This window comes from Phoca vitulina, unplaced genomic scaffold (assembly GCF_004348235.1).
Source record: "Phoca vitulina isolate PV1807 unplaced genomic scaffold, GSC_HSeal_1.0 scaffold13, whole genome shotgun sequence".
Classification (NCBI taxonomy): domain Eukaryota; kingdom Metazoa; phylum Chordata; class Mammalia; order Carnivora; family Phocidae; genus Phoca; species Phoca vitulina.
In genome coordinates this window covers 25524255-25550807 of record NW_022589716.1, presented here as the reverse complement: position 1 = coordinate 25550807, position 26553 = coordinate 25524255, and the positions used below count along the sequence as shown (strand labels likewise).

Sequence of the window (26553 nt, the reverse complement as noted above, 5' to 3'; positions counted from 1 at the left end):
AACCCAAATAACTGTAAATACTCCTTAACTGAACTGGTTCATAATTTCACATTTTTATGTATTATCCTTTCTTCAAGGGAAGGCTCACCTGTATTGTATCACTTTAGTGCCCAAAAGGAATAATGTTAAATTTCTCATTTTCAAGTTAGTAATAAAATTGTCACTTACAAAGAACTGACAAGGGATATCACGCACAGAACAAAGTGTTTTTCAACACAATGAAAAGAACTGTTCAAACTTCTCCTGGAAGAGAACTGAATTTTGAGAGAGTAAAAACTTCATATGTAGAAAGCTAATACCCAAACGGGATGCATTGAAGGAATATTAAAATTACTGTCTAAATAGTGTTGACTGAGAATAGTCACTTCTCACAGTGAAGAAAAGTAGAATCACAGCTCCTAGTAAGAGCTGGAAGGAGACTTGCAGCACCCAATCTGGTGGTTCCCTTATAGATCATCTGGAAGAGCTTTAGCAAATATGCAGAGAATTGGTTCTCACCCTGTGGAGGCCACACATGGCCTAGAACAGGGGTCAGCAAACCATGGCCCTAGGCAAGCTGGACACATCCAGCCATGCTCATTCACGTACATATTGTGTATAGCTGCTTGGACTAGACAGTGGGGGACCTGGGTAGAAGCAATTGCAACCCAGATCATACAGCCCACACAGGCTAAAATATTTGTTCTCTGGCCCTTTATAGAAAAAGCTTGTTGACTGCTGGCCTAGAGGGATCTGTATTTTAAAAAGCTTTCCAGAACATTCTGGCGTAGTACCAGGGTTGGGCATTACTGCTGACAATTTGTGTCCTTCATTTATAAAAACAGGAAGCTGAAAGGCCCAGAGAGGTGAAGTGACTGGCCCAAGGTTGCAAAGCCGAGACAAGACTGAGAAACTCCTCACTTCTCACTGCCTACCATGGCACCCTCTATCTCTCATGATGTGATCCTAACTTCTGTTAAAAATCAGCCACTTCACTTGACCACTGTGGAGCTCAGCTGACAATAATCAGTTTCCTGGCTGACAACATTTGATGATGAATAATACAGTGAATTGGCTTGTCATCTGGCAGCATAACTTTCTTGCATGCCAGAATGCCTTCCCTTTGTCACCGGCACCATCTGGATAGAAGACTGTGTGGAATTTCCAACAAATGGCATTTGATAGACATGTGCAAAGGAAATCTCTGAAGTGAAAGGCTTGTCGAGAGTGGCAGGATCATGTGTCCCAGGAGAGAGTCATTTATTCATTAGTTCATTCATTCAACAAGCATTTGCCGGGCCCAGTGCTGGGCACAGGGAATCTAGTGTCAATCTTCATGGATCCTATAATTTGATGAAGGAGGCAAACAATAATAGATAACTAATTAGATAGGTAAGTAGATAGAAATTGATGAGCGCAATTGCTGTGAGTGTTATAGATAAGACACAATATAGTAGTAACTAAAAAGAGGCAACAATTAGGGAGTGCTTGTTTAGCCCTGGGCACTCCTACTTGGTTTGTATGTACTGACTCATTTCATGTTCCCATATAGTATGGTAATTGCTATAATAACCCCCATTTTACAGATGGGGAAACCGAGGCACACATTGGTTAATTGGCTTTTCCAAGGTCACAGGGCTAAGAAATGGTAAAACCAGGAGGTAAATATGCACAGTCTAGCTCAAGAGTCCCTAACCACTGTGTTTTATGCCCCCGTAGAGGGACGCAGACCTAAGAAAGAGCCATTTAAGCTGACTGGTGCCTTTGGCGATACCGGCACATAGATAGTAAATGTATGAATGAATTAATTAATGGGGGTGTTCATATATCTACATACGTGTGTGTGTGTGTGTATATATGTGTGTGTGTGTGTGTGTATATATATATATATATATATATATATATATATTCTTAAGAATATATGAGATGTCTTAAGAATGATGTCTGGCATAAAACGAATTGTCTTGAGGCCAGCATTACCCATGCTCATTTCCTTCCCTTCCTTGTGTTTGAGCTATTACCAACTATTTCAGCCCAAACACTCCTACAATCTCATATGAAAGGTGAAATACAATAATTAGATAGAGCTCATTAAATCAGTTAAATGATTCTGAAGTAGGAACCAGAGAGCCATAATTTACTAAAATGTTTGAAGTATTAATATGCAGTGAGAATAATAAAAATAAGTCAAACTTACAAGATCGCTACAAGAAAAAAGGCAATCGATCATGAACACAGAAGCACCGAAGTTGTATTTATTGCATTTTCGTAGCATACAAAGCGTTGTGCAAAAGTGCACATGTTTGGGAGGAATCAGGCTGATTCAGATTCTCAGGGAGTGTGTGTGCCCTAGGGGTTTGTAAAGTTCAGATTCTCTGAGGCTGCTTTGGGGGAATCAGCAGGCGAGCGCTCTTTAAACCAATTTAAAGTGACATCTTGGGGTACCTGAAGCTGTGGGTCTTTGAAACAAGTTAGAGTGCTTTTTGCCACCCAATGGAAGAAGAGTCATGTTTTCCCTGGTTAACAAGAACAGAATTCACCAGGCACACCCTCTGACAGCAAGGATGTTCCTCAGGGCCATGTTTAAATCTTTATGGCCAATTTTGGTCTTCTCGGTAATTAATACCCTGAAGGTGTCCAAGCCCCTGTTCAGTTCTGGGGATATCTAACTCATGTGAGATGAAAGGGGAGAATGTTTGCTGACCATGTATTTTTTGAAATCTTCAAACCTTTAACATGCTCTGACAGCATGTTAAATGTGACCCATCACATCTCCACTTTCCTTGCTCCGTCTTTCCAAACAGAAGAAGTATCAAAGCCTTTTCCCTCTCTTTGTCTAACTGGCCCATAGGGCCCTGTTTACATGTAGTCTTCTTAAAAACCTCATGCTGGGCACGCCTGGGTGGTTCAGTTGGTTAAGCGTCCGACTCTTAATTTTGGCTCAGGTCATGATCTCAGGGTTGTGAGATCAAGCCCCGCATTGGGCTCTGCCCTGGGCATGGAGCCTGCTTGGGATTCTCTCTCCCTCTCCCTCTGCCCCTTCCATGCCCCCTCTCCCTCTCCCTCTCTAAAGAAAACAACAACAACCACCACCTCATGCTGAATCATCTCAGACTGGGTTAAGGAAGGCCAGCAGAAAATGCCACCCCAAGATATACTGCTTTGGTATATTAATAATTATTAATTATTTTGGTATATTAATTATTATTATTTTGAGCTGTAGGTCCTTGAAAGGCAGCAGATATAGGAAGAGGCCTTCTCTGAACTGCCCTTATCTGCCTTAAGATAGGTCCTCTGAAAAGATTCAGTTGGCATAGATCACCTCCCTGAGAGTATCACCTACCAGGGAAGGTTGGGTCTTAACCATTGCAGAGGAGACTAGAAGTCAACACCACACCCAGACAGACTTTATCACAAACTATCATACCTCCTCATGACACCACCTCATACCTTGTAAGGGCCCATTCATCTCCTAAAAATTATTTCCTGTCCCTGGGGGGGCCTCCATACCCCACCCCTTTCCCTATTAAGATGGTATTTAAGCCTGAATTCTAAGCCATCTCTTTGAGTGACTCATTTTTCTGTGAGTATCTCCTGTGTATAATGAGGTGTGCATGTTAACAAATTCTGCATGTTTTTCTCCTGTTAGTCTTTTATTACAGGGGTGTCTGCTAAAAACTCAGAAAGACAGAGGCAATTTATTTTTCCTCCCCAACATTAATCTTTCCTATATTTTCCTATACTATCACAGTACAGTTTGCGTGGTCACTGTTGAACATCTTGTGTCTTCTATGAGTATAGACTGTGATTATCTAGTTCATTTTGCACACCCAGCATGTGTGTGGCCCCATCTAGCAGCCTACTAAATAGATGTACGATGAAGGAATGGATCCTAGAAATGGATGAACTCGATTTCACACCATCTTTGAGAGCTTTCTGGGGCTCTGTGTTATTGGTTTGATATTTGCTTATGAGCTCTCTTAGTTGGAGTTTCTCTGAAGCAGAATCTAAAATAAGATTTTCAGTGCAAGAAGCTAATTCGAGAGGAGATTTCCAGGAAGCAAGAGAGACAGGAAGGGGAGGAAGGGAAGGAGAAAAAGCCAAGAAAGATGGTCTCTATGGGCAATTGGTTTTCATCTCTGCCAGGATCCTGAGGCCCAGAGGCTGGGGTATCCACTACTCCCTCACTGTTGAAGGTTGCCCCCAGGGGTGTTACCTTATGTTACCTGCTTCAGAGGGAGAAAAGCAGAGAGGTACACAGTTGATGCATGAAGTGAGAGCTGTCAGCATTGCCAGAACTGTCCACCTTGGCTAAGACTAAAATCAGGGCATTGTGACCACGGTAGGGGGCATTGTAAGTGTCTGACTACTAAGCCAGCAAACCTCTTTTCCAAACACATTTTGTAATCTAGATAGAAATGGTAAACTGTGCTTTGGAAAGAATTAAGTGGATTATTAAAAAAAATTTTTTTTTTTTTTAAAGATTTTTATTTATTTATTTGAGAGAGAGAGAATGAGAGACAGAGAGCATGAGAGGGAAGAGGGCAGAGGGAGAAGCAGACTCCCTGCCGAGCAGGGAGCCCGATGCGGGACTCGATCCTGGGACTCCAGGATCGTGACCTGAGCTGAAGGCAGTCGCTTAACCAACTGAGCCACCCAGGCGCCCCCTAAAAAAAAATTTTTAATGTAAAGAGAAATCATCCAGGTCAGATTGGGGGCCAACAATAATACTTTTTGAAGAAAGGTGGCCCTGGGTACTACACTCTCCATCTTGGCCATGTTTTCATTTTATTGGAATTCAATAATGACAGGCAGTATGCTGAAAAGTGTGCACCCTGGGACCCCAAGGACATGTCCCCTTGTCTGTAGACTGGGTACTTTATTTTTGCTGTCTTTCTTTTCAACATCACTTATTTTCTCTTTTTCTTATTATGAAAGCAAAGCATGTTTATTCTGGAAAATTTAGAGAATACAACAAAGAGCAAAGTGGGAAATAAAAGCCATTATTATATTTCCCTTGCCTCGATACAGCTAACCTAACCTTTTTGCGCATTTCCTTTCAGTGATTGATCCAGTCGTTACAAAAATGTAACCATACTTCATAGCATATTTAAAATTTTCACTTACTGTGAACATTTTTCTGTATTGATAAAGATGGATAAGCAATTCCCTCCCTCTCTCCCTCCCTCCCTCTCCCATTCACTCTCCCCCTCCTCCCTTCCTGCAACCTTTCCTTTCTTTTGTAAAAATTATTCTAATTTTTGTTTGTTTAAAAAAAATAATTTGTGTTCAGTGTAAAAAAATATGTATATATACATATGCATACACATATAGACAGACACACACAGATACACACATACATATAGAGTTGTTAGACCAGTCAGAAAGAACTTCTACCATCTAGAGCAGGAGTCAACAAACTTTATCTTTAAAGGGCCGGATAATCAATATTTTCAACTTTTTAGGCCATGCAGTCTCTGTTGCAACAACTCAACCCTGTCTTCTAGTGCAAAAGTAGCCATAGAAAATGTGTAAAAGAATGAGTGTGGCTGTGTTCCAATAAAACTTTATTGACAAAAACTGGCTGCCAGGCCAGGGACCATGGTTTGCTTGAGGCTGATCTAGGGAAAAGCACTAATACCATTCTTCCAGAAAAATATGTCTACTTTTCTTTTTTTTTTTACAAAAATGGTATCACACTACGTAAGCTATCTTGTATGTATTTAAATATTTATGAGTGTCTGCTATGTGGCAGTTCATGAACAGTGGTGCATACAGTTATGTGAACAAGACTGACCAGGGACCCTGCTCTTATGGCATTCACTGCAGGAGACACACAGTGAACTGAGCAAGTGCTCTGAAAGTCATTGGGGGGCTGTGATAAACATTTTCATGTATCATAAATTTTGCAACCAATTCCCTATTCACGGGTATTTAATTTCCTTAATTGCTTCTTTAAAAAAAAAAAAAAAGATTTTATTTATTCATTTGAAAGAGAGAGAGAGACAGAGAGAGCACAAGCAAGGGAAGAGGCAGAGGGAGAGGGAGAAGCAGACTCCCTGCTGAGCTGGGAGCCTGACATGAGGCTTGATCCCAGGACCTGCAGATCATGACCTGAGCTGAAGGCAGACTCTTAACCATCTGAGCCACCCAGGCGCCCCTTCTTAATTGCTTCTGTTGTAGACTACACAGTCATAGGAATTCTTGGGATTAAATCTTTATGAAAAACTGGCATTTTTTACTTAGGCTGAATTCCTTAAAATGGAATCGCTGAGTCAAAAGGCATACAATTTTTTTTTCCAGTCTTTTATTTGCTAGACATTGCCAAACTGCTTTCTAGAAAACTTACACCAACTTAGACTTTCACCTGGGCTGACCTTTTTTTCTTCCCCTTACTTCCTTTGTGCAACCAAACTGAGCTTCATGAATTGACAAAGTAAGAAAGAGAGGAGCCCTCTTTCAGATGTTTTGTCTCTGGGGACATCCTGTGATTTGATCCCTATATAATGGTTAGAAATAAATCTCAGAAGTTCTTTAGAGCTAGCTGACACCAGTTATTAACTGCCTTTACTGTCTGCCAGAAACTATGCTAAGCCCTTCATGTGCCTGATCTGAATTAAGCCTCCAAACAAAATGGAGCTGAGAAGCTATAAACCGCCTGAAGGTGGAGCAGGACCATGACTTTGAACTAGAGGAGACGTCTCAAGCTGGCAGCCCCACAGTCTGTTTTCTTTGGCTTACACAGTGTGGCCCAGTACGATGTTTAAAAATGTATCGACATGGTTCTAAACATTTTAAAACTGGAAAATGTCCCTGCTTAAAGCTGCAAAGTTTGCAAGATCTAGGCACCCTGGGGCCCCGTTCCCACGTATTGACCGTGGGGTTGGTCAGAGGGTGGCTCTTTCTGCACTGCGGACTTGCATTCAGATAAAGATATTATTGAGCTGAGATTAGCAACTGCTCTGAAATTCATCCTCTTTCAAACCAGTAGTAACTTTTTGTTGGGACAGGACAGGGAAGTGTGGGGAGAATGGGCATCCTGCCTCCTCGCCCAATTCACTTCTCTTATTTCGTTGCTTGCCTGAATTTGTGGCCCTGCTATTAACCGCTGGGCTACAGCACAAGACAAGACTAAGGGGATGGAGGCAGATGTAGGTCCAGCCACCACTGTGACCCATCATGGGCCCTGGTGGAGGGGACACTTCAACGGCTTCCTTAGGTGAGGGTATACCAGTGGTTGGGGGACAGCCAGCAAGATGACTCTTGGTTTCTGGGCTCCTGCCTCTCTCCTCACACACACTTCTTTCTCATTTGTGCTTTCTTCATCCTCCAAATTCCATTATAGTACATAAATTCCTGTAGTAGTTCTCCCTACTCCACCTCACCTTAGAGAACGGTCTTAGCCGTGACGTGCACACAAAGAATCAGACCATTGTCTCCTTCCCTTTCCTAGTCCATCTCTCCACCAAATGTCACTACCCACAGCCAGGCCCTGCGCCCACCTATCCCCTGCTTGAGACCATGCACAGATTGGCTTTCTGCTGGGAATGGTTCTGGCATTTGCTTAGCTCGTAACTCTGTGGCTAGAGAGCAAACTGGGGTTCTGACAGGCCTCATGGCTCTGGGAGCCAGTGCTGGGCTAGCTCGAGTCTTTACCTGGCATTGTCTTTATGTATTTAGAGCCGGACTGTGCAAAGAAGAAATCGCTCATACATAGCCGTGCTTCCCCTACCCCAGGCAGTGTGCAGGTGAGGAGCGCCAGGAAGGAAAGGACGATCTGAGAGCCTGAAGGGGCCTGCAAAGAGTAAGCACCAAATCCACGTGTGGCCTCCGTACCAGCAGGAAGCAGATTTAGGGACTTCCTGAGGCCAAATGAGCCAGGAGAAGGAGCCCTCTCTAAGGTGCTGCACCAAAACCTCTGTGCCAGGAGAGAGCGCTTAAAAACACCGAGTCTTCCTATTCCTGCCTGTCCCATTCCTGCTCCACTCCTTCCACGTGCCCACCTGGCAGCCTCTGTCTTCAGCTAACTCTCACATCTCCAGAATCTTCTAGAATTGCACCGTCCAGGACAGAAGACATTCACTACATGTGGCTACTGAGCACCTGGCATGTGGCTAAGCCAAATTGAGTGGTAATGTAAGTATAAAATTTACAGAGGATTTGAGGCTTAGTAAAAAAAAAAAAAAAAAAAATAGGGGTGCCTGGGTCGCTCCATCCGTTAAGCGTCCACGTTCAGCTTAGGTCTTGATCCCAGGGTCATGGGATGGAGCCCTACATCGGGCTCCCTGCTCAGCGGGGAGTCTGCTTCTCCCTCTGACCTTCCCCCTGCTCATGCTCTCTCTCTCTCACGAGCTCTCTCAAATAAATAAATAAAATCTTAAAAAAAACATAGAATGCAAGCTATCACATTAATGAACTCATAATGGTTACATGTTGAAATGATAATATTTTGGCTATCTTGGGTTAGATATGTTATTTTTTTAAAAGGTTTATTTATTTGAGAAAAAGAGAAAGAGAGCACAAGTTGGGAGAGAGGCAGAGGGTGAGAGAGAATCTCAAGCTGACTCCCCACTGAGCGAGGAGCCTGACGTGGGGCTCAATCCACAGTTTGCTCCCAGTTTGCTCTCTAGCCGCAGAGTTACGAACTAAGCAAATGTCAGAACCATTCCCAGCAGAAAACCAATCTGCGCATGGCTCCAAGATCATGACCTGAGTCGAAATCAAGAGTCGGAGACTTAACTGGCTGAGCCACCCAGAGGCCTCTGGGTCAAATATGTTATTAAACTTTATTCTATCTGCTTCTTTTTACTTTTATCAATGTAGCTACTGAAATTTGAAAATTGTCTATGTGCCTCTCCTTTGTGGCTTGTGGTGTATTTCTATTAGACAGTCCTGTTGTAGAGCACTCCTTGACTCAGCCACATCAAATGTGCTTCTTTATGACTTTGCTATGTATTTGTTACATACATACACACACGCAGGTGCACATGGACACGTGTGTGTGTATGTATGTATAATAGAGTATATATTCTCAGTCTATCTAGGTAGAAGACAGGGTTAATGTCTCTTTACTCTGTGTTTCATCACTCTGCCCAAGTGCCCCTTGTACTATTAGAGATCCAGTGCATGTTCGATAATGATTCTTTCATTCATTTGTGTTGAACTCATACTCTGGGCCAGGCTCCCCTGGGAACTTAATAAACTTTAACTCAATAGCTGGCATAGTCTCTATAGGGTAGGAATTATTAGCTTTGTTTCGCAGATAAGGAAATTGGAGTAGGGAATTTAAGTGACTTGCTCAAGATCACCTGCTCTGGCAGGAAACAGAATCCCAACATTCTTTGGTCTGCTCCAAATCATGTCCCCTTTCCACTTCAGCATGTTCATACCGTGGAGGATTCTTCAGCCTGGCCCTCTTGCTCCCTAAACTCTGTCTTCTTATTTGTATATACATACCTATTACATGCTTGTTAATAGTCCGTCTTTCCCAGTAGGCTTCATGGGAGGACAGAAACCGTTTCTCTTCGGAATGCTGTTGCAGCCCTCACACCTTGCCTATACGCCTGACACCCAGTAAATACGTAGAAACTTCCACTGAACATATGAGGGAATAAATGATAGTCCCTTCTTCTCCTCACTGTTATACAATTCCTGTTGAATTCCATTTTCCTGGAGAGGATACAAATAGGAATAAAACTCTATAGCCATTTTCTCAACAACTGTAATCACGTAAACATGCATTTTGTGTTTTATTTATTTAGAGCTCCATTATGCAAAGAAAGAATCCATTTATGTGAGAGTGTGGGGAAGAAATCTCTCTTTTCCTGCCGCAAGCTCCCTTTCCACACGTGAGGTTATCTCAGACCAACACGACAAAAACCAGGCACCTGTCCTTTGTCAAAATCGAGCCTGCATCCTCCTAAACAGATGCGTGCTGGTGGTGGCCAGGGCCTTGGTGCAAACCTAGGACTGGTGGGCTTTTCCAGTGATCCTGGCATAACTTATTCTTTATGGAAGTGTCTGAATGGAGCGTAACATGCCACGACCACCTAATGGTTAATAAGACAGGAAGCCCTCTTGCCCATCAGAGAAGAAAGGCAGTGAGGCATGAAGAGAGGAGCCCTGAGCGATAAACCATAAGGAGTGGTCCCTGGTCTCAGCTTTGCCACTTACTCTCTCCCTAACCTTGGACACACCATGTTTCCTCATGGTTGTGAACCTTAGCTCTCGTATTTCCAAAATTGAGGACATTGATATAGATCAGAGAAGACAGTAATGTCTACATCTACCCTGTATAACTATTGAAAACAAAATTTCTACATCTACCCTAGAAAACTATTGAAAACAGGAGGGAAAAATCTTGGAAAGAAAAATCACAAGACTGAGACTCTGGAGTTGGAGTCAGCGATCTGAATTTAACACCCAGCTCTTTTCAACTGGTTGTCTGACCTTGAACTGGTCATTTCACTTGTCTGGGCCTTGATTTCCTTTTCTGTAAAATGTGATCATTGGACTGAATGATCTTTAAGATTCCTTCTAGGTTAGAAATAAAGTACATTTATTTGGGGGGACTTGGGGGTGGATTTTGGTAGATGCATTCACTACATTTTTCCTCCTATGAGGTGATGATTACTTAGGAGTCAGAAACTTTTTTGAGGGTCACAGGGTGTAGAAAATGCACAGTGATTCCTGTGTGAATGCTCTGGAAGCAAAACAATCTCCTTTTCTTTAGAAGCATGAGACCCTCTAAACAAATGTGTTAGAGCACAACTTTGGTTGTCATCCTAAGAGTCTTCATGCACAGCTTGGCCTTTTATGTACCTTTTATGGACGCATTTCTGTCATCGACGTCTGTCTGGTTGTCTAGTCTAAGTTGAGTGGTTTTGTGGTGTTGAGATTGCACAGGTAATGTTAGAGTTAAAATACATGGTGTTTTAAGTTTGAATGAAAAAAAAATACACGGTGTTTTATTAAGTTTGTTTCATTTATAGATCTTGAGAGGCCTTGTGGTGATAAAAATCTGAGTTATGCATTGCATTAAGCAGAGTTATATAAAGCCTGTTGAATATTAATTTTATAATGATTCACCTTACAGTTTTACAAGGCTAGATAAAAAAAGATACTGTGAATAATTGAGCCTATGGTCTATAAAATGAAGTCTAGCGAAGAGAGAAATAATTGGAAGTGAAGAGAGCCAAGCCTTTTCCTTCTTTGCTGAGATCAAGTTAATTCAGTCTCAGCCCCTTTCTGCAAATTCAGGCCCCCTGGTTTCTTAGAGCATTAGATGAACACATAGTACAGAATACAGTGCCAATAAAATGTGGACCATATTATTGTTTTCATTATTTTTAACATAGCCTCAATATATTTTATCTTTATAGTTTGCATATTTTCTATATCCTTTTTTTGGGTTACATTTTTCAAAATTGCTTCTCAAATGAAGGTAATTTCACAGAAGAGAACAGAAGAGATAAAATTACTTATATTTCCTATCTCTAAAATTGCACTTTGCATAAGTTATACAAATGGGCAATAAGCATGTAAGAGGGTGCTCAATATTATTAGCATCAAGGAAATATGAATTCAAACCACAATGAGATACCAGCAAATACCTATTAAAATGGCTAAAATTAAAAGACTGGCAATACCAAGTGTAGCTAAGGACGTGGAAGAGCTAGAACTCTCATACACTGCTGGTGGGAATACAAAATGGTAAAACCATTTTAGAACGCAGTTTTCAGTTTTTGTAAAATTAAAAATACCTTTAAGACCTAGCCATTCTCCTCCAAGGTATTTACAGAAAAGAAATGAACAAATGTAAAAATCCCTACAAAAATTTGTCCTGGAGTGTTCATACCGCTACATTTATGATAACTCCAAACAAGAAACAATCCAAATATCCACCAGGAGATGAATGGCTAAACCATTTGGGGGTATAGCCATACAATAGAATACTTCAAAATAAAACAAAACAATTTTAAAAAGAGCAAACTACTAATATGTGTAACAACGTGGGTGTTTCTCAAAGATATTATGCTGAGCAGAAGGAGCCAGACACACAAAAAAGTTCAGACTACATGATTCAATTCCTATGAAATTCTAGAAAAAGCACACTAATATATAATGACAGAAAGCAGAACAGTGGTTACCTGGGGCAAAGGTGGGAAGTAAGAGGGAGGATATAGTACATAGGAACATGAAGGAACATGAAGGAACATTTCAGGGGATAGAAATGTTCTATATCTTGATTGTGGTGATAGGTATAAAAGTGTCTATGTCAACATCTGATGAACTGAACACTTGAAGTGGGAGTAGTTTATTGCATGCAAATTATACCTCAACAAAGTTGATTTTTTTTTTTTTTTTTTAAAGATTTTATTTATTTATTTGACAGAGAGAGACACAGTGAAAGAGGGAACACAAGCAGAGGAAGTGGGAGAAGGAGAAGCAGGCTTCCCGCTGAGCAGGGAGCCCGATGTGGGGCTCGATCCCAGGACCCTGGGATCATGACCTGAGCCGAAGGCAGACGCCTAACGACTGAGCCACCCAGGTGCCCAACAAAGTTGATTTTTAAAATGCCTTTTGCAATATCTTTTGTTGGTTCATTAGTACTCTAGAAACTGATCTTCCAAGATCTGGATTCCAAATCGATGTTCAATATTTACCCATTGTTAGATTATGAGTCTCATATACATAATATTAAAATAGGTATAGTAACTACATTTGGCCAACCTTCGGAACTTCCCTAAGAAACAAAAGAGAGGATGAATTTGTAAAAATGATTTATAAATCATGATACTGTGCAGAAAATTGACTGTCACTACCATTATATGGTTCACTCTGTAAGTCAGAATGAAATTACCTTGATTTGGGCACATTTAAAATTAGTTGAGCCTCTTATCTGGACCCAAAATGAACTTCCCCCTGTTGAATGCCTGGCTAAGAGCACAGAATATCCTAGCAAATTTCCTTAGTGTTTTAAAAATACCTACCTGCCTCAGTCCATGTGACGTACAGATCAACCCACTCAGACTAAGCCCTTCACTTCCAGCAGTGACAACCTACACAATCGTTCCTCCAAGTCAAGACACACTGTACAGATCATCTGAGCTTGTCAATGAGGTTTGAATTTCATTTGACATCTCCAAAGAATCCTCTGCTTTCAGAGCAATGAGCTCTGTGTCGGAGAATCTAGCCTAGTTGTAGAGTAACAATGCAGATATTCATAGAGAGGCATATGTCTCTTCTGTAAATTAACAACTTGTATCCTGGGCCAGAAATTGAGTTTTGATTCTGAAGGGACGGGGAGCACTGAAAAGTTGGGTCCTGATTTAATCTAAAACAACACAGGCATTCATTTGACAAAAAGTCAGAGTACTATGTGCATTGTCCTGGGCTCTGGGGATTTAGCAGTGAATGGGACAAGCAAGTTCTCCCTCCTTAGGGAGCTTACATTCTAGTGGAGGGATGAGTAGCAATCAAGTAAACAATGTAATTTCAGGATCATACAGGAAATAAACAGAGGTAGAGAATAACACAAAAGTGGGTTGATATTATTTAGGCTCTAGTGGTCAGGGAACATCATGCATGTTGAGTTAGGATGACGAGATGGAACCAGCTATGTGACTAAATCTAGAGAAACAGTGATCTGGGCAGTGGGGACAGCAAGCGAGAATGGGCTTGGCAAAGTAAGGAAGGAAAAGGAAACCAATGTGGGAAGTATCAAGAGTGAAAGGAAGACCATCATGAAATGAGGCTTCAGAGGTGGAGAGGGGGTAGAGTTGAAGTTTTATTCCATGAAAATGAGAAGAAAATAAAAAAAATAAAATCTTAAAAAAAAAAAAAGAAAAAAAGAAAATGAGAAGACCCTGAAGAGTTTAAAGCAGGGGAAAGAAATTATCTGATATGTAAATATGGCCACTACGTGAAGAAGAGATTGTCTCGGGTCAAGTGGGGAAATTAATAAGAAGGCTGTTGAAATAGGCTAAGGGAAAGATGATCAGGCTTAGAGTGGACTGGTGGCATTGGAAATAAAGAGGTACGAACAAATAGAGTGACGTGTCCTAGAAGTAGTGCTGCCGGGGTTTGAGGAATGGGAAGTTTTGGCGGGGGTGGGGAGGATGGGAAGAATACATCGTTTTATGGCCTGAGCAACAACGAGCTGATGGAAGTCTTTCTTAGGAGACCACCTGCAGTGATAGGTTTGGGTGTCTGCATCCTTGGTCCACCAGTAGGACAGTGACCAAATTACTCTGAAGGTTGGAATAGCAGTTAAGTATTTGTAAATATCCTGTGAGGGGAACTCCAGTTGTAAAGACCCTGTCGTCTCTCTTCTGTGATTGTCTAGACATGCTAATACGTGGGTGCTGGAAATGTCATGATTTCCTAATCACAACCTTCTTTTCCTAAAGCCATTTTCCACAGACATCAGTTCAGGGCAATAGCCAAACTCTTTCTGGCTGCTATTGTTTATTTTCCATATGTCACTGTGCCCAACACACTCACGGCAGGGGACATGCTTTGAGGGGTTTACTTTTGCTCTGGAAGACTTCTTGGAAGCTTGCCTCCTTTTGTTAAGTATGGCTTGGGGATTACTTTGTCAGACATTTTGAAGCTCCGAAGTGTAAAAAAAAAATTACAGGGTAATATTAAATATTCAAGTATTGCTCATTTCTCCATGTGGTATGAGATTTGGGCTAAGACTGAATCTTTGGGCTGTTTAATTCCCATGTTTATCATCTTGTATAGAGTCACAGATTCAATTTTGCCTATTTAAGCAAATTTTAAATTTGTTTCAAACAAGCAAGGATGGCATTAAATTGCCCTGACCTAGGTACATTGAGATTTTTGTTGTTTCTTTGTATTCATGGAGAGTAGTGAACATGAGCACCGAAACAGAAACATTTCAGCTTGTGAAAATCCTGCTGGAGGAACGAGAAAAATCTTTTAAAATATTTAGGATTCTTTTGCATTATAAAAATAATACAAGCCCATCCTAGACAGTTTGGAAGGTACAGGGAAAAAAAAAAATCAGCCATAGCCCAAAGAAATCCATGAGATGTTGAAGTTTCTCATAAAATGCTAGTGTGGGAAGGGGCTTGTTGAATGATCAGATCCAACTTCTCATTTTGCATGTGAAGAAACTGAGGTGCAGGGCAGTGTGGAGTGGAGAGCTCACGTTTCCTCGGGGCCAGTTTTGAGCTGTTTCCCTGATGGTTTATGTGGCTTCATAAGCAATTAGATTCTTGGGGACCTGATGGAGACGCAGAATCTGCTACACCCTCTTTTTGAACAAAGGGGATGGGACATCTTAATGCTGGGCATGCATGTGGCTCCCTCTGCCCCCTGGTGTTCAAGAGGAGACATGGTCTTAAATAAGGATGGTGTTAAATTGCCTTGACTTGGATGAGCATTTCCCAAAGAGTGGTTTTTGGGCAACCTGCATCAGAGTCATCGAGAGTCCTTGTTGAAAATGAAGATTTCTGGGGCGCCTGGGTGGCTCAGTCGTTAGGCGTCTGCCTTCGGCTCAGGTCATGATCCCAGGGTCCTGGGATCGAGCCCCGCATCGGGCTCCCTGCTCCGCGGGAAGCCTGCTTCTCCCTCTCCCACTCCCCCTGCTTGTGTTCCTCTCTCACTGTGTCTCTCTCTGTCAAATAAATAAAATCTTTAAAAAAAAAAAAAAAAAAAAAAAAAAAGAAAATGAAGATTTCTGGGGCCCACCCCTGGTTTGTGAAATCAACTCTAGAGGTGGGAGCAGGAATCTTTCTTTTTTCTTTTTCCTTTTCTTTTCTTTTTTTTTTTTAATTTAAACTTCAGTGAACATACAGTGCAATATTAGTTTTTGGAGTAGAATTCAGTGATTCATCCTTTACATACAACACCCAGTGCTCATCATAACAAGTGCCCTCCTTAATACCCATCACTCCCACCCCCACCTCCCTACATCAACCGTCAGTTTGTTCTCTATCGTTAAGAGTGTCTTATGGCTTGTTTCCCTCTCTCCTTTTTTTCTTTTCCCCCTTCCCACATGTTCATCTATTTTCTTTCTTAAATTTACATGAGTGAGATCATACGGTATTTGTCTTTCTCTGACTTATTTCACTTAGCATAATACACTCTAGCTCCATCCATGTCATTGCAAATGGCAAGATTTCATTCTTTTCCATGGCTGAATAATATTCTATTGTATATATAAACCACATCTTCTTTATTCATTCATCAGTCGATGGACATTTGAGCTCTCTTCATTCATAGTTTGGCTATTGTTGATAATGCTGCTATAAACATTGAGGTGCATGTGTCCCATTGAATCTATATTTTTGTATCCTTTGGGTAAATACCTAGTAGTGCAATTGCAGGATCGTAAGGTAGTTCTATTTTTAACTTTCTTTTTTATTTATTTAAATTCAATTAGCCAAGGTATAGTACATCATTGGTTTTTGATATAATGTTCAATGATTAATCAGTTCAGTATAGCTTTCTTAACAAATTCATGCATCCATTGAAAAATAATAGTTTGTCAATAAGAATAAAAGAATAAAAGAAAAAAAAGAATCATTCAAATTCTCTAACCTGTGATAAATAGATAATATAGATAGGTAGGTAGGTAGAGAGAGAGAGAGATACTAAGTAAATGTGTAAAAAGTTGGTGACTCCACACAAATTGTCAATGGTTTTCTCTGGGAGTAGAAATAGGGTGAATGAGAGAATGGGGCCTCCACTGTTCTATATAACTTAGAAACCTGGATTTGCAGAACACAAATCCTTTGGAATTCCTTTTTATAAGTATTCCTGCAGTCAAGCTATTTCTTTGGGAGACTAGAAATGTCTACAGAATATTATTTATTTGCTTGAGTGACGTGTATGGCCAGTGGGAGAAAGGGAACACTCTTTGTTGATACAAGAGAACATAGAAGGATCAACCAGGGGATGAGGTGAGATCCAAGTTAGTTCATTTATTCGCTCACTCATTTATTCAACACCTATTCATTGAATACCTTGTGTCTGCCAGGCACTGTTTGAGGTGCTAAGGACACAGGAGAGAACAAGACAGCAGGGTCCCTGTTTGTGTAGAGCTTATGGTCTATAATGGGGAAACACCAATAGAGTTTAACAAGTTAATTTCCAATGGTGACAAGTGCTGTGAAGAAATGAAGGAGCTATGCCATTATGAATGATTGAAGGGCCATTCTCTGGTGGGAAGGGACGGTGTGAGAGATGACGTCTGACCTGAGACCTTAGTGGCAAGAAGAAACCATATCTGGGGAACAAGTTTGCATTAAAAGGAAGCTGCAAGGGCAGGGTCCTGAGGTGGAGTCAGCTTGATGTGTTTAGGGTGTATAAAGAAAACCGGCATGGCTAAAGCTTAATGACTAACATGAGATTCAAGATACAGTTGAAGAGGAAGACAGGGCTAAGCCACATACTGTAATCATGCCACAGTAAGTAGCTTGGATTCTATTTTAAGTGTAATAGAAAGCCTCAGGAGACCTACATTCAAGGAGGGATAGTTGATATCTTCAGATTTGGGTTTTTAGAAAAAAATCACTTCAGCACTCAAAACTACATAGAAACTAGAGTCAAGTTTTAAAAAAATGTGCAACTCCTTCAGGAGAAAAAGTCATTGGAAACCACAAAAGAAGAACTAAAGAAATGGTCAGATCTACCATATACATGGAAAGGGAAGATCAGTATTATAAAATGCTGATTTTTATCAAAAAAGGATTTCTAAATTCATTGCAATTCTAAACAAAATCCCAACAGCATTCTAAAATTGAATGGAAATGTAAAAATTCAAGAATTTAATAAGAGAGGTTTGCAAAAGAAGAAAAAGGAATGAGGGTTTCCCCTAATTGTCAAAATTTCTTGTAAAGCCATAGTAATTAAGACACTGTGTTATTAGTGAAGGGGGATTAAGAAATAGATCAGTGGGACAGAATAGAGAGCCCAGTGATGGACTGAACGTATACGGACCCTTCTATATGACACAGGAGGCGTTGAAATTCAGAGTGGAAAACATAGACTATCAGAGGTAAATGAGTATCAGAAGTATCAGAGTTATCAGAAGCTTCCTAATTTACACTTTGTACAAAAATAAATTGAGATAAATTGAAAACCTAAATATAGAATGTAAAAATTCAAAACCTTTAGTGAGGGAAAAAATAAGGTATCTTTGTACCCTTAGGATAAAGTAGATTTTATAAGCTAGAGACAGAAAAATCACACTCAAGAATAATGAGCTTGATGGATTTCACGGTATCAAAATGTACAACTTCTGCAAATAACATCATAAAATGAAATGGCAGTTGACAAGCCAATAGAAGATATTTGCAACCTGATGTAACAAACAAAAGCTACATTTCTAGACTCTCTAGCAAACTTCTATAAATTGGTAAGGAAAACTCAAACTACCTAGTAGAAAAATGGCTACTTACTCACAGGCACTTTCCTGAGGGGGAGACATGAATGAGCAATGAAAATGTGAAAAGGCTTTCCACATCCCTGATGAAGGCAAGAAATGCTTAATTTCTTAATTGTTTAAATGTTTAAAATCCCAGGATAGCATTTTATGCCTATCGGAGTAGCAGAAATTCAAAAGGTTGAGTTGGACAAGTCAAACTTGGCAAGGAGTTGAGATAAACAGGCACTTGGGAGAGTAAGTTGTCATTCCCTAGTTAGACTTGAAAATCCACATATTCTACAACAGATTCTATTGCAGACCGTAAGCAATCAACAGTGTTTCTCCAAGGAGGGGCTCTTGGCATTGTGTGAGGGACAAGTCTTTGTCACTCAGGACTTTCATGCACCAGTAGAAAATTTAGCATCTCAGCCCTACTCCACCCCCAACTCACAAAAGAACTCTCCCCCATTTCCAAATGCCCCCAAGAGAGTTGCACTTAGCAGGAGAACGTCCTGCAGGTACATAGTGCTGCCACAATATGAATGTGCCGGGACAGCCTCTGTCACTGAACGGAGAGATCTGGGACCCGAAGGAGGACCATGAAGGGTGTGCACTGGAACATCCTTTGTTAGGACCAAAAACTGGACGTCGTCCAAATAGCCATCAGTCCAGGAAAGGAAAATGAAACTATGATATGGTTGTATGATAGAGCACTATACAAGAATTAATGACCTAGATCTGATCTGTATGGAGCAAAGTGAAAATATCTCAAAAACAGTGTTGACTACAGTGTAACATACAGCATGATACAATTTATAAAAAGTGTAAAAACCACAAGACTGTAGGGTATATTGTTTTGGATACACGTAACACAAACACACACAGGCATACGCATGCGTGAACTGGGGGGGTTTAAATTCTGTGTGGTTCTATTTCTTAAAAGAGTAGATGAACGTGAAGAACAACATTAGTTCATTTTCGGTAATGGGCACGTGGACAGGAGTTTGTCGCATTATCCTCTGCATGATGCTGTATTTTCGCCCTCACTCAGGCTGCTGAGTGCACAGTGGATGGGGTGAGTGGAAAGGTGAGCAAGGGGGTGAGCATGGGGGTGGGGGCAGTGAGGCTGAGCTGGATGTGCAATCAGGCCCTGGAGGAGCTGAGTGAGGACCCCAGCATCCCTGCCAATACCGCTTTGAACTCCAAGGGGATGTGACCACTTTTCTGCTTCATTTCTCTATCGCCCAAAAGTTCTTCCTGGAATAACACTTCCCTTTGTTGCTTCCTCTGTCTTCCACGCTATGATATTGTCACCTAAGCAAGCCAAGGATTTGTCAGCTGCTCATATTTTTAAGCAGAATGAGACATTCTGTATAAACAATTTAGGCCCTCTCCATCCCCATCCCTGCAATTCTGCTCCTACCCTTCTTTTAATTTTTTTCCTGAGCATTTCTTTTACTGTGGTAAAATATACATAAAGTCAAATTTACCATTCTAACTATTTTTATTTTATTTTTTAAGATTTTATTTATTTTATTTTAGGGAGAGCTCACGTGAGCATAGGGAGAGGCAGAGGGAGAGGAGAGAGAATCTCAAGCAGACTCCACTCTGAGTGAAGAGCCAGACACAGGGCTGGATCCCACAACCCCAAGATCATGACCTGAGCCAAAACCAAGAGTCAGGCACCCAACTGACCGAGCTACCCAGGCGCCGCCCCCCCCCATTCTAACTATTTTTAAATGTGCAATTCAGCAGCAGTAAGTATATTCACAGTGTTTTCCAACCATCATCACCATCTATCTCCAGAACTTTTTCATCATTCCAAATTGAAACTCTGTGCCCATTAAACAATAACTTCCATTCCTCAGTCCCCTTGTCCTCTGATAACCTCTATTCTACTCTCTATCTCTATGAATTTGACTACTCTAAGCACCCCCATACAAGCGGCATCATATAATATTTGTCCTTTTGCATCTGGCTTATTCCACTTACCATAGTGTTTCTGAGATTCACCCACAATGTACCATGCATCAGGATTCCATTCTCTTTAAAAACGAATACTGTGCTGGTGCACGTGTACACCACATTTTGTTTATTCACTTATCTGTCAGTGGACACTTGGGTTAGTTCTGTCTTTGGGCTACTGTGAACAATATAACATAATGCAGCTATGAACAGGTGTACAACTGTCCATTCGAGTTTGTGCTTTCAATTCCTTGGGGTATATACCCAGAAGTGGAATTCCTGGATCTTATGGTAATTCTATGTTTCATTTTTTAAGGAACTTCCTAGCCAGAACTTCCCATAACGGCTGTACCATTTTACACTCCTGTTCGCAATGCGCAGGGGTTCTAACTTTTCCACATTTTCACCAACACTTGTTATTTTTTCATTTTGGAAATAGCCCACCTAATGGATATGAAGTGGTGTCTTATTGTGGCTTTGTCCTACACTTCTCATAATTAGTGTTAAGAAAGCATCATACATGTCTTCTGTCTAATTGATTGATCCATGATACCCATGGTTTGAGTATTTTTGCATTTTCCTAAATGTGTTCCGTGGAACACAGGACCTATTACAACTTCTGGTATTGGGGGCTTGGGGGACATGAGATGCGAGAGTTTAAACTGAGAAACAATGAGAAAAAAAAAAAAAATCCAACCCAACAACCTTCAGCAAAGTCAGATCAAGTACATATCAGCAAATTCAAGATGTAGGTGTGAGTTGGTATCTTGAATCCCCATTCCTTGGTAGCTATTAGTTCTTTCAAGTATCTCATCATGCTGAGAATGGTTCTATTATTTAAAGATAAGCATCTTTGTATACAAGTGGCCCATTTAAAAAAAAAAAAAAGCCAACTCTTTCATGTGGTGCTCTAAAACAATTTTATCTGTTGCAACTTTGGAGGAAAAAACTGGCCATATTGATGATGATGTGCAATGGTAGACTCAATGGTGCGGCACTTTCCTTAAGGGATCCCCAGTGTTAATTGTGACCATACACAGTGTTCAATTTGAGCTGACTTTAGAAATCATTTCCTATGTAAGATGCAATTTTATTGTATGTCCTCCCCTTGAAGTTTGAAATGTATATTTTCCAGACCCTGCAAAGTCCTACAATAAAGACACCCAACCAACGTAGTTTATTTATTTTTTTAATTTTATTATGTTACGTTAGTCACCATACAATACGTCATTAGTTTTTGATGTGGTGATCCACGATCCATTGTTTTCGTATAACACCCAGTGCTCCATGCAGTACGTGCCCTCCTCAATACCCATCACCGGGCTAACCAATCCCTCCTCCCCCCTCCCCTCTAAAACCCTGTTTGTTTCTCAGAGTCCATAGTCTCTCATGGTTCGTCTCCCCCTCCGATTTCCCCCCCTTCATTTTTGCCTTCCTTCTCCTAATGTCCTCCATGCTATTCCTTATGTTCCACAAATAAGTGAAACCATATGATAATTGACTTTCTCTGCTTGACTTATTTCACTTAGCATAATCTCCTCCAGTCCCATCCGTGTTGATGTAAAAGTTGGGTATTCATCCTTTCTGATGGCTTAGTAATATTCCATTGTATATATGGACCACATCTTCTTTATCCATTCATCTGTTGAAGGGCATCTCAGCTCTTTTCAACGTAGTTTAAAGCAGGAGTTAGCGAGCTCTCTCTGTGAAGGGCCAGGTAGTAAATACTTTCGGCCTTGTGTCTCTGGCGCAGCTCTTCAACCTTGCAACCATAGCTCCAGAACAACCATAGACAGTCTTTAAATGACTAGATGTGGCTGTGTGCCAAAAAACTGTGCTTGCAGAAACAGGCAGCAGGCTGGATTTAACTCACAGGCAATCATTTTCTGACCCCTGGTTTAGACCATCGTGACCGAAGTTTGTTGCATCATGACTTTTCCCTCCTTTATTTTTTTAAATGTAAAACTGTAGTAGACCCTTAGATGCCTGAATTCAAATACTAGAGGGTTTTAAATCTTTTGAGTGACACTGAAAGTTGATGGCGTGTAACAGCTTTGTCACTTTTCGTGTACCTGGGTTTGCATTGTTTTGGCACCAGAAGTAGTTACTTAGTGGGTGGTCCGGGCTAAATTGTGTTCTACAATTCATATGGTGAAGCTCTGACCCCCTAATATTTCAGAATGTCACTATATTTGGAGATAAAGCCATTGAAGAGGTGATTAAGTTAAAATGAGGCTTTTAGAGCAATCTTGAAAAAGAACAACAAAATGGGAGCTATCGCAATCCCATATGTCAAGATATACTACAAAGCTCTAGTAATCAAAACAGTATGGTACTGGCACAAAAGTAGATATATAGATCTACGGAACAGAATAGAGAGCCCAGAAATAAACCCATGATTATATGGTCAATTAATCTATGACAGAGGAGGCAAGAATCTTTCCAGTAGGAAAAAGACCATCTCTCCAACAAATGGTGTTGGGAAAATAGGCAGCTACATGCAAAAGAATGAAACTGGACCACATTCCACCAGACACAACAATAAAACAGACTAAAGGCTAAATGTGAGACCTGAAACCATAAAATTCTTGGAAGAAAACATAGGCAGTAATCTCTTTGACAGCAGCAATAGAAACATTTTTCTAGATGTCTCCTTTGGCAAGGGAAACAAATCTATTTTTGTCCTAAAAGGATACTGAAAATACTGCCTGCAGGAAATTCCCAACCTATACCATGCTGTCCTGGTGGTGGAGCTCCTGTTAGAAAATATGGATGGGCCATATGGCATCAGTAAGGAGACGGGGGTCAAGGTGCTGATGAACAAATCGTACCTAGTTCTTTCTGCTTCCTGCCGCCATATTCCACTTCACCCCTGTGTCCTTGTCCAGGGCGAGCTGAGGGGCAGGTGGAATGGGGAGGTGCCGTGGGGCTGGTCAGACAGTTGAGTTTTATTTACCCACATGGCAAACCAGTGAATGCCACACCGGCTGCTTCCTCATCTTGTCCAGTTTTTACACACTGGTGTGTGTGAAACAGTTTGGCCCGTAGTTGACAAGGAGAAGCACACTTCCTGACCCCAGGACAGCTTCTGAGGAATAGCTGTTTCCCTTTCTTTTATAGGGAAAATGACAAATACATTTAAATGAGCATCTTATGACGCAACACACACACTAAATTTCATCAGTATTCATGACATGCATTTCCTTCTCTTCACAACTGACAGCTATTAAAAATGAGATTGGGGAGCACTATCCTGGTTCCAGTTATTCTGGAACATGGATTCTGAGGTGAGGTTTTATCGATTTCTCCCACTTTCACAGCCCTGATTTTACAACTGACTGTGGATAAGTTTTAGCCCTGCAGCATCTCCCCTCCAGAGACAGCGACACCATCTCTTCAATGAAATGCATTATGTAAGAGGCCAAATCAGTACCAGATCTCTAGTTGTTGAGAACAGCCTCGATTTCATTTGTATTTTGAGATAGCTCTATTTTAAATCTCATTAGGTAAATTTCTGAAACTGTGATTAAACTGTAGTCAGCCAAGGGAAAATTGGAAATAAATTAGAAGTGTCACCGATTTGAGATCTCTCGTTTTTTCCTGTGTACATACAGAAATTAAGGAACCTCTCTTTTCTGTGTTACAGGTTTTGATGAGAAATCCGGAAGAAAGAATGTGTGAAAGAAAAAGATGACATCTGTGCATGGCAAACCAAATCCGAAGATTATTACAGTGAAAACAAAAGGAGGTCAAGAGAATACTTACTAGTAAAGGTAAGTGAACTTCTCTGTAAATGCTGAACTCTGATGGGTTAGAACAGGAAGGTAGGTTTCTATATGTCCGTGTGTGAGTGTACATTCACTTGTCAAATGGGGATAGGATAGGATAGGATAGGATAGGATAGAATAGGATAGGATGCATGATATGATCTAACATCAAAATATTTATGTTCCAGCAATGAAGAAGAAAACTAGTACATGCAGTTAGCTCCCTTTCTCAAATAAAAGCAAAACACCCAAAAGTTGAATGATAGACTTACCTTTTATAAAGGGGTTCTCTTCTCAGACAGCAAAACAAACAAAAACCAAAATAAACACTCTACTAACTATACTGTGCCATTGGCCCGTTTCCTATAATATATTTCTAATATATTATACACTGAGTTGTAAAATTACTATCTCTTTGTTCACAGTTGAACACTTGACCAGCCAAGTCCAGTAGGCAGTTGAGCAAGCTAGTGGTTGATTATTTTCATGCATGCAATGATTTTAATCCTGAGCTTTGTTGTAGTAAAGATGTGCTTTATACCTCTAATATTAACACTTACGGGTTTTTTGCCCCATTTTCCACTGCTTTTTATAATATAATAATAGGGGAAATGAAATATTTCATTATGGCAATGCTATGGAAACCAAACTGCCAGGCATGTAGGCAGTCCCACCATGTGGTATCTCAGGATGTTTCTTCATTAGCTGATCTCAGAAGTCTGTATTTGACACACAAAGGTGATTTGAAGGATATTGATGTGTAACGTGCAGAAGTATGAGTTGTACACCAGCAGAACGTACAACAGTTCAGGACAGCATTTACGCAGTCTCTCAAATGCTTCCGTGGGTGAAATAAAGAGTTGGATTGAATGTCCACATGCCTGCTGGGGAGGACTGTCATCTAGCTGTCAAGGACACCGACTCAAGATTCTTGCTCTTCCACTGACCACTTCTGTGACTGTGGTCAAAATGATTAATCTTCCTTTGCCTCAGTTTTCTTGACTACATGAGGTTGAGTGGATGAAATGAGTTAATAGATACAACGCACTTGGAAGAATGGCGAGCCCATAAAAAGGGCTCAGTAGTTAGTGGCTGGTTTTATCATTGTGCAAAGTAGAGTCTCCTCCAGGGATGGAAATTTGCGTTGTTTGTTTTTTGTGGAGTAGAGATGTGGAGGAGCCTGGAAGATGTAGGGGAAGCGGAGGGGACTACGTCTGACCCTGGGCTTTTAGGCTGTCCAGACCGCTATCATAGGAACCCGTGAGGTTAAGGATAAAAGTACCTCTCAGTGCATCTCTAAAACTCATAGTCATTTAGATACTTTGAGAAGAATTGCAGAATATAAACTTAAGTGATGTAGGATCTTAAATTATAAATCAGGTCATCTCAGACTCTTGGCTGTAATCTGTAAGGCATGGTATGATCCGGCCCTGGCCACTTAACTCTACCCAACCCCTCTTAGCATTCTGGTTCACTCAGACCTTCTTCCTGTCCCTCTAAATCACATGAGCTCTTTTGCACACACTCTCACCCGTGAGCCTTTGCGCCCATTACCCAGCACAGCCTGCGTGCCCTCCCTCCCTGCACCTGACACCTTTGCATGTTCCTTTCCATCTGTTTCAGACCTGTCTACTAAAGGGGTGGGAACCGTGACATCATCTCCCCAAAATATCACCCCTACTGACATTCTTGTCAACAGTAACTATGAGAGCCTTTTTGTCCATATCCTCACAACAAGAAGCATTCAAAATTCTTTCTGTCCTTGCCAATCTGATAGGCGATGAGCTTGGCTATTTAAAGTAGGTAGAAAAGAGGGGCACGTGGGTGGCTTAGTTGGTTAAGTGTCTGTCCTTGGCTCAGGTCGTGATCCCAGGGTTCTGGGACTGAGTCCCACATCAGGCTTCCTGCTCAGTAGGGAGTCTGTTTCTCTTTCTCACTCTGACCCTACCCCCTGCTCATGCTCTCACTTACTCTCAAATGAATAAATAAAAAAATAAAAAAAATAAAGTAGGTAGCAGAGAGGATGCAAGGATTGGCAACTCATTCTTACTGGGAATTATTTTCTTTATTTTGTTCTTCAGTTATTTTTCCTGCCTTCCTTACTGGTCTCTAAGATCTGCAAGGCCCAGGACGGTGTTTTCACGGTAATATTCTGGGATCCTGGTCCAGCAACTGTTGTAGATGATGTACTTGGAAACCATTCTGGGAGTGACAGAATGAATGAGAGAGACGGGGGTCCCTGATCTCAGGAGCACAGGTCTTGTCATTGAGACTGACGATTGCTTTACAGGACTAGAGGTTCAGAATTAGAGCAAGGAGATAATCAATGGGCCTCACAAAAAATTAGCCTCATGGGGGCAGGAGTGAGATTCTAAACGCTAACTGGTCAACACAAATAAGGACCAACTTGAACAGGTGTAGACCCGTAGTGCTGGGCAGGGT

At 41.0% G+C, this 26553-nt stretch overlaps 1 protein-coding gene across 1 annotated transcript in view; it reads left to right on the top strand.

The window, feature by feature from the left end:
• The window catches only part of FRMD4B (FERM domain containing 4B), a 325272-nt gene that overhangs the window by 74743 nt on the left and 223976 nt on the right, over nt 1-26553 (top strand). Inside the window, exon 2 of the mRNA XM_032411740.1 lies at nt 23991-24117. The gene's annotated coding sequence lies outside the window, so the exon portion shown is untranslated. The remainder of the gene's footprint in view (nt 1-23990; nt 24118-26553) is intronic.